Here is an 8,936-nt window from a genome sequence, read left to right as displayed (position 1 = left end):
TCTTTTGTACCCCTTTACTTGTGCACGGGCAGTCGGAGCTGCGCCCGCGGCGACACATAGCAGGGCAGAGGAGGGAAGCCAAAGGCGCAAGACAATCAAAGCAACGCCAAGACCAGATACACAAAAAGCAAGAGGGCGAGGTAGACTCCCCTGGCAAGACCCTTGCCGGGGCAGCCTCCAGAGCCCCAGCAAGAGCCTTGCCGGGGCAACTTGCCCAGCGCCAGCAGAGCGCGCCACCCTTGAGCCTGAGAGTTCCGACACCATCGACAATGTTGGGACCAAGGCTCGGGAGGCGCCTGCTTGGTGACATGCAGATCTTTGTGAAGACAAAAGGCCTTTGAGGCCTAGATGAGAACCGGAAGGCAAGACACTGGCAAGGCCCCTTTGCCGAGGACGCCCACGAGGCCCCGGCAAGGCTCCTGCCGAAGACATCCATGAAGCCCCGGCAAGACTCTTGCCGAGGGCGCTCACAAGGCCCCGGCAAGACCCTTGACGGGAATATCAGCAAGACCGTGGCAAGGCTTTGCCGCCCCGTCGCCAACCCAGCTCAGCGGCCGACCCACCAACTAAGCAAGTAACCACATGGCAGTGCATGGCTTCCAGACCAACTAGTGAAGCACCTGCGTTGTGGCATGCAGATCTTCGTGAAGACACTGCCACCACACCAGCTCAGCAGCCTGCTAGCCTACATGGCACTACGCGCCTTGTTGGCCTGGATGCATGTCGAAGCAAGGCGAAGCGGCGATGGACAAGACGAGCTTCGTTGCCGTCCCCGATAGAGCAAGAGGACACCTAAGTATCGCATTAAATGTGTTTTGTCCTGTGATGTCAGGCGATAAGCTTGTACACTGTACATACTTTCCACCTCCTGTGTGCCACTGTGGCGACCCCTTTAACCTATAGAAGGAGGCCCGAGGCATACTGAGGGGGGATTCGGATCTTTTGAACAAGTCACGTGCTGTAGCTAGTTCAAGAACTCAAGAACACTCAAATATACACAAAAGCAGGACTAGGGTATTACGCATCCATGCGGCCCGAACCTGGGTAAACGATCTTTGTGCTGACTCCTAGACCCGCTCTTTCCACAACCTCGCACCCGCCGACTGTAGTATGGATTCCAGTGATCCCATAGGTGTCGTTTTCCACCAACATCTTTGGCGTGCCAGGTAGGGGGCGCAGTTGTGAAAATCCGGTCTAGCAGCTAGTCTAGCAGTTCTTCATTGCCATGGCTCCCAAGAAGAAGACGATGACGGCGATCGGTTCATCCGGAGCTGGACGGCCCGTACCAGTGTGGGCAAGTGGCGGGGCGGCCACGGACGGAAGCCGAGGCATGGCCCGTGAACACCCACATCGCTCTGGCAGTCAAAGCCTGGCGAGCGACATCATTCATGCGCAAGATGACCCGCACGCCGCCAAATCCAAAGACAGAGCTGGGCCCCCCCGCAGGCGGCGCGAGGCCCTCCAAGGGTGGCGCCATGCCACCTACCGGCGGTGCGGCGACCTCCAAGACACCAACGCCAGCGCCCATGATGCGCCCTTCCGAAGTTGTGCGCGATGAGCAGCGTCACCACGCTGGTGACCCCGGACGCTGCCGTGGGAAGAGTCCTGCGCATCCTTCGTGGGACGAAGGAGGCCACCATGCACGCCGAAGTGCTGGCAAAAATGGCATACAGCCGCAAGGCCGTGACAGAGCTCCTTCTAACCTGGTTAGAAGCCGGAGCGCGTCACGGTCCACACAGCTTTCGCCGCCGCCCACGCTAGCAGAAGCTTTGGCGCGTGCATAGATGCTCCTCGACTGTCCTCCTGCTGCTGAAAAGCTCGACGAGTGGAGAGCCACCTTCCGGAGCCTCTTCAGGTCGCCAACAAAGATGAGCCGCAATCAGTGGGGCCCTTAGGTCGACGCTCCGTCGAGCCACCGCATGCCAGTGGTGGAAGGGCCGGAGGTGATGCAGCCACGGTGCACTCTCCTCCCCCACGCCAGTTACCGCGGGTGTTGGTCCGTCGTGATGATGCTTGTGATAACATTTCCATAGTGAAAGCACAAGTGCTCCCTAGGTGGTTTTGGTAATTAATGTCAACATATCTCTTGTTGGACTAACACTTTTATCTAGTATGTTTCAGATAAGTTCAACAATGGAGTGGCATGGACTAAAGGATGTGGGAACCCCTTCAAGATGTTAAGGACAAAGGATTGGCTCAAGCTCAAAAGCTCAAGACTCTTCATTTTATATTTTAGTGATCCAAGATCACATCGAGTCTATAGGAAAAGCCAATACTATTAAGGAGGGATGAGGTGTTGCTTAATGAGCCTCTTGCTTCATGTGCTTAGTGATATGCTCCAAAACCCTCAACTACTTTCCCACTTCCACAAATGACCTAAACCTAAAGCCAAAATCGGTCACACCGATTCTTTCTATCCGGCGCCACCGATTCCAAAAGTCATAGCCACTGCCACAAACCCTAAGCAAATCGGTCTTACTGATAGGGATCTCGGTCTCACCGAGATGGGATTGTAATCTCTCTGTGTATGTCCATTATCAAGATCGGTCTCACTGAGTTTGAGAAATCGGTACTACCAAGATTACAATGCAAACTTCCTGGTTAACTTATTACCAAAATCGGTCCCACCGAGTTTGAGTAATCGGTCCAACCGAGTTTGCCTGACCAACTCTCTAGAAAGCTTATTACCAAAATCGGTCTCACCGAGTTTGTGTAATCGGTCTTACTGAGATTACGTTATGCCCTAACCCTAACCATATCGGTCTCACCGAGTTGCATTTCGGTCCCACCGAAAACCCTAACGGTCACATTATTTGCTAAATCGGTCTGACCAAGTTTAACGATTCGGTCCCACCGAGTTTGGTAGATTGTGTGTAATGGTTAGATTTTGTGTGGAGGCTATATATACCCCTCCACCTCCTCTTCATTCGTGGAGAGAGCTATTAGACTGAACCTACACTTCCAGCATACATTTTCTGAGAGAGAACTACCTACTCATGTGTTGAGGCCAAGATATTCCATTCCTACCATATGAATCTTGATCTCTAGCCTTCCCCAAGTTGCTTTCCACTCAAATCTTCTTTCCACCAGATCCAAAACCTATGAGAGAGAGTTGAGTGTTGGGGAGACTATCATTTGAAGCACAAGAGCAAGGAGTTCATCATCAATGCACCATTTGTTACTTCTTGGAGAGTGGTGTCTCCTAGATTGGCTAGGTGTCACTTGGGAGCCTCCGACAAGATTGTGGAGTTGAACCAAGGAGTTTGTAAGGGCAAGGAGATCGCCTACTTCGTGAAGATCTACCGCTAGTGAGGCAAGTCCTTCGTGGGCGACGGCCATGGTGGGATAGACAAGGTTGCTTCTTCGTGGACCCTTCGTGGGTGGAGCCCTCCGTGGACTCGCGCAACCATTACCCTTCATGGGTTGAAGTCTCCATCAACGTGGATGTACGATAGCACCACCTATCGGAACCACGCCAAAAACATCCGTGTCTCCAATTGCGTTTGAATCCTCCAAACCCTTCCCTTTACATTCTTGCAAGTTGCATGCTTTACTTTCCGCTGCTCATATACTCTTTGCATGCTTGCTTGATATGTATTGTGAATGTTAAACTTGTGCCTAATCTCCACTTAAACTTAAGGAAACTTAAAAACTGCAACTTTGGTACTTAGTGTCTAATCACCCCCCCTCTAGACACCTCTTCTCAAGGTCCTACACATAGCGTCGTCCGACCCACAGACCCACCGCGATCAGCACCAAGTTCTTCGGGAGCGAGCCCTTGAAGACGCTCGAACCACCATCAAATGCTGGCGTGAAGCGCGCCACCAGTCAGATAGGTGGGCAGGGCCCACTATGGACCACCCGGCATCGGGGGGCTATGGTGGCCTACCCTATGAGGTGGGTTGCCCAGCCTTTACCCGTGAGCTACGGCAGTTCCAGTGGCCCTCCCACCACATGTTCAAGTTCGACGTTGGCGAGAAGTAGAACGGCAAGACTCACCCGTCGGAGTTCCTCAACATTTACACCATCGCGATGCAAGCTGCTGGAGCCCGCGATGACAAGGTGCTTTCCAATTACTTCCCGTTGGCACTTAAGCCCAATGTCATGTCATGGTTGATGCACTTGCTGGCAGATTCCATTTCTTCTTGGTCGGATTTGTGTCATGAGTTTGTTGGCGCCTTCACTAGGGGCCATCAAGCTCATGGCCAGGCAAGCGATTTGCATATCATCCCCCAGAAGGAAAGTAAAAACCTATGCAAGTACATACAGAGGTTCGGCTGGGTGCAGTACAACATCCCAGATGTTCATCCTACCACCGTGATCAGCGCATTCCATCAGAATATGCACAACCGCAAGCTACATGAAAAGCTGGCGATGAACAAGGTCAAAGATGTGGCCGAACTTTATGTTCTGGCCGATAGGTGCGCTCGAGCTGAAGAGGGGAGGAAGTACCCCGGCAAGGATGCTGGTGCGGAAACCGACTCCACAGACGAAGACACCGCCGCCCCGACGAAGAAGGGACAACGCCGCAACAGAAAGCGGAAGGGCAAGGCCGTGCTTGCCGTCAAGGGATCCGACGACACCGGCGCTGCCAAGAAGGCCAAGGCAAACGATCCCGGCAAGGAAATTTCCGGGTGCGCCGCTTGCCGGGCCTTGGCGGCTGCCGACAAGCCAGGAAGCTCCAACAAGCAGTACTTCAAGATCCACCGCACCAAGGGCCACGACCTCCAGAACTGCCGACAAGTTGAGCTGCTTGCTGAGAAGCAAAAAGCTGAGTATGAGAGGCGGGACAAGGAGAAGGGTCAAGACAGTGTTGAAGGATCCGACACGAAGCGTGGCGGCCAAGGAGGCCGCCGCAGCAAGGATAACCAACAAGAGAGGCCCGCCCGAGGCCGCGACAAGAAGCAGGAAGATGATGATCATGACAAGGACGACAAGTCCGGCGACCACGAGTTTCAGAAAGCTAAGAAGGCCATGTGTGTCGACGGTGGCGCCTCGCTGCACACCTCTCACCGCTAGCTCAAGCAGTGGGCGCGTGAGGTTGCAGCGGTGGAGCCATCATTCGACGCTTAGAAGCCACTGAAGTGGTCTAGCACGCCTATCATTTTTGACACCGAGGACCACCCTGATCGCATAACTGCGGTCGGGTGTCTGCCATTGTTGGTTTCACCAACAATACGCAACCTCAAGGTGACGAAGTTGCTAGTTGACGGTGGGGCCCATCTGAACTTGATCTTTCCTATTGTGATCAAAAGGCTGCAGATTCCTGATGGAGACCTCGAAGTGATGGGCACGTTTCAAGGGGTCAACCCGGGAAGGAGTCAGCCGAAGGGTACGGTCACGCTGCCCGTGACGTTTGGATGCGAGTCGAACTACATGACAGAGAGGATTGTCTTTGATGTAGCCGAGATCCCCTTGCCCTACAATAGGATCCTCGGCCACCCGGCAGTAGCCAAGTTCATGGCGGTGTCACACTATGCCTATAACACACTGAAGATGCCTCGGCCGATGACCATCATCGTCGTCCCCTCTGACAAGGAGGATGCGCTGATCTGCACTGACCAACTCTACCAGGAAGCATTTGCGACGACTGCCACCAAGGCACTTGCTCCTGCCGCCGAAGCCCCGAGAGGGAAGAAGACCGACAAGACCTCTCGCACCCACTCCGGCAAGCGCACCTATTCGGAGTGTTGCACTCCCGTCGAGGACGTGCCAGAGAGCTCCACCGGCAAGAGCAAGAAATCCAGAGCTGCACCACCAGAGACCAAGAAGGTGTCCGTCAAGGAGGATGGCACAGGAGGGGCTTTCACCATAAGCTCCACCCTCGATAGCAAATAGGAAGGCGCGCTCGTCACTTTCCTGCGGGCGAATGTCGATGTGTTTGCATGGCAAGCATCTGACATCCCAGCATTCCCAGGGAGGTGATTGAGCACCATCTTGCTGTCTGTCCTCATGCGCAACCCGCCAAGCAGAAGGTCAGGAAGCAAGCTTTGGAAAGGCAGGAGTTCATCACAGAAGAGATCAGGAAGCTGGAAGCGGCAGGCTTGGTGATAGGAGTACTCCATCCGATGTGGTTGGCCAATTCGGTGGTGGTGCGCAAGGAAAATGGGATGTGGAGGCTGTGTATCGATTACACAGATATCAATAAGGCTTATCCAAAAGACCCTTTCCCGTTGCCACGCATTGACCAGATTGTTGACTCCATGGACGGGTGTGACTTGTTACCATTCCTCGACGCCTACTCAGGATACCACCAGATTTTCTTGACGAGAGAAGATGAAGAGAAGACAACATTCGTCACCCCGTGTGGTACATATTGCTTTTTACGGATGCCTTTCGGGTTGAAGAGTGCTGGCTCAACGTTTGCAAGAGCAGTCCAAATTGGTTTTGATCCCCAGCTACATAGAAACATGGAAGCTTATATGGATGACATAGTGGTCAAAACCAAGGACAAGGCAACACTTGTACAAGATTTGGAAGAGACGTTTGCAAATTTGCGCAAGATCAACCTCAAGCTGAACCCTGAGAAGTGTGTCTTCGGCGTTCCGTCCAGCAAACTTCTCGGATTCTTTGTGTCACAACATGGGATCAAGGCGAATCCAGACAAGATCAAGGCCATTGAGCAGATTGAGGCGCCTATGCGGATCAAGGATGTGCGTCGGCTCACTGGCTGCGTTGCCGCCATGAGCAGATTCATCTCCAAGTATGCTGAGCGTTCCCTTCCCTTTTTCAAAATCTTGAAAAAGGCGGGCCCAATGGAATGGACCCCAGAGGCCGAAGCAGCGCTGCAGAATTTGAAGAAATACCTCTCCTCCACACCGATACTAGTTGCGCCTAAACCACAAGAGCCGCTCCTGCTGTATCTAGTGGCAACGAATCAAGTGGTCAGCACCACGCTAGTGGCATAGAGGGAGGTGGACGAAGGGGCAGTGGCAACGGTAGGACTGGCGGATGGCAAGCCAGAGCTCCCCCCGGCAGGGCCCGGTACCGCTAAGGCGAGGCCCCCGGCAGGGTCTGACGCCGGCGGGACAGGGCCTGCACAACCAAATGAAGTGGTGCAGAAGAAGAAGATGATGCATCACCGGGTTTACTTTGTCAGCTCCCTCTTCCAGGGGGATAGGTCAAGGTACTACGGTGTGCAGAAATTGCTCTTCGGCCTCCTTATGGCCTCGGGGAAGCTGCGTCGTTACTTCCAAGCGCACGAGATCACCGTCGTCACCCGCCTCCCATTGCAACGCATACTGCATAACCCGAACGCAACCGGGAGGATTGTGGAATGGGCCTTGGAGCTGTCGAGCTTTGGTTTGAAGTTTGAAAGTACTTCAATTATCCAGAGCAGAGTCTTGGCAGAGTACATTGCAGAGTGGACCTCGACGCCCGACGAAGAGATCCAGGAGACCCCTCGTCCCGGCAAGGAAAAAAGTCACAACTGAATTATGTACTTTGACGGGCCTTTCTCGTTGCAAGGCACCAGTGCTGGTGTGCTACTCGTCACACCCACCGGAGAGCACCTCAAGTATGTAATCTAGATGCACTTTCCTAGGGAGATGTCGATGAATGACACTGCTGAATATGAGGGATTGCTTGCCGGTCTCAGGATCGCGGCAGACCTCGAGATCAAGAAGCTCATCGCCAGGGGTGATTCACAGCTTGTCGTCAGGCAAGTCAACAAGGATTATCAAAGCCCGTTGATGGAGGCCTATGTAGAAGAGGTGAGGAAACTTGAGGAGCGTTTTGATGGCATACAGGCGGAGCATGTTCCCCGAGTGGAGAACAACATCGCCGACTACCTAGTGAAGCGCGCTTCCTTCAAACTACCTGTGGAACCAGGTACTTTTGTGCTTCGGTTAACTCAACCATCCGTTGAACCATCGACAGAGCAGAACAAGCAGAGGAAATCAGGCCCCGGCAAGTACTTTCCCACCGAGCTTCTAGGAGCCATTGGCAAAGATGTTGCCGAGGACACTGAGCCTGCCATGGGGCAACCGACTCCGACAGGGCGTCAAGCCCGGGCCGTAGAGACAACCGCTCCCATGGCAGAGGAAATGCCTTTAGTCCTTCCTGTCGAGCCCCAGGCTCCTGCATGGGCACAACATACCATTCGATTCTTCCAAACAGGGGAGCTTCTTGAGGAGCAGGAAGAAGCGGAGAAAGTAGCCCATCGGTCTGCCATGTATCAGTTCATTGACAACATTCTGTACAGAAAAAGACCAAACGGTGTGAAATTGAAGTGCATTGCCCGGGAGGAAGGACTGGAGCTGTTCGCAGAGATACATGGAGGCATATGTGGCTCCCACATAGGGTCGAGGGCCCTTGCTGGCAAGGCCTTCCAGTAATGTTTCTTCTGGCCCACTGCCCTCCAGGATGCAACAGCACTAGTAACCTAGTGTGAAGCGTGTCAGTTCCATTCAAAGAAGCTTCATCAGCCAGCTCAAGCCCTTCAAACAATCCCTCTCTCCTGGCCATTTTCGGTCTGGGGGCTTGACATAATGGGCCCTTTCCCCCGTGCTGTCGGGGGCTTTGAGTACTTGTACGTTGCAATCAACAAGTTCACAAAGTGGCCAAAGGTGGAAGCAGCGAGGAAGGTGACAGCGCAGTCAGCCGTCAAATTCTTCATGGGGCTAGTCTCCCGTTTTGGTGTGCCAAACAGAGTCATCACCGATAATGCAATGCAATTCACAAGCCGCACATTCATGCAATACATCCAAGACCTCGGCAGCATGGTCAGTTTTGCTTCCGTGGCGCACCCACGGAGCAACGGCCAGGCAGAGAGGGCAAATGATGAAGTACTATGAGGCTTGAGGACAAAGACTTTTGACAGGCTGCACAAAAGCGAAGGCGCTGGATTGATGAGTTGTCGGCGGTTCTTTGGTCGATCAGAGCGACGCCAAATTGAGCCACCGGCCAGACACCCTTTGCCTTGGTATACGGGGCAG

This window comes from Triticum aestivum, chromosome 6B (assembly GCF_018294505.1).
Source record: "Triticum aestivum cultivar Chinese Spring chromosome 6B, IWGSC CS RefSeq v2.1, whole genome shotgun sequence".
NCBI classification, from domain to species: domain Eukaryota; kingdom Viridiplantae; phylum Streptophyta; class Magnoliopsida; order Poales; family Poaceae; genus Triticum; species Triticum aestivum.
This window is presented reverse-complemented; position numbering follows the sequence as displayed.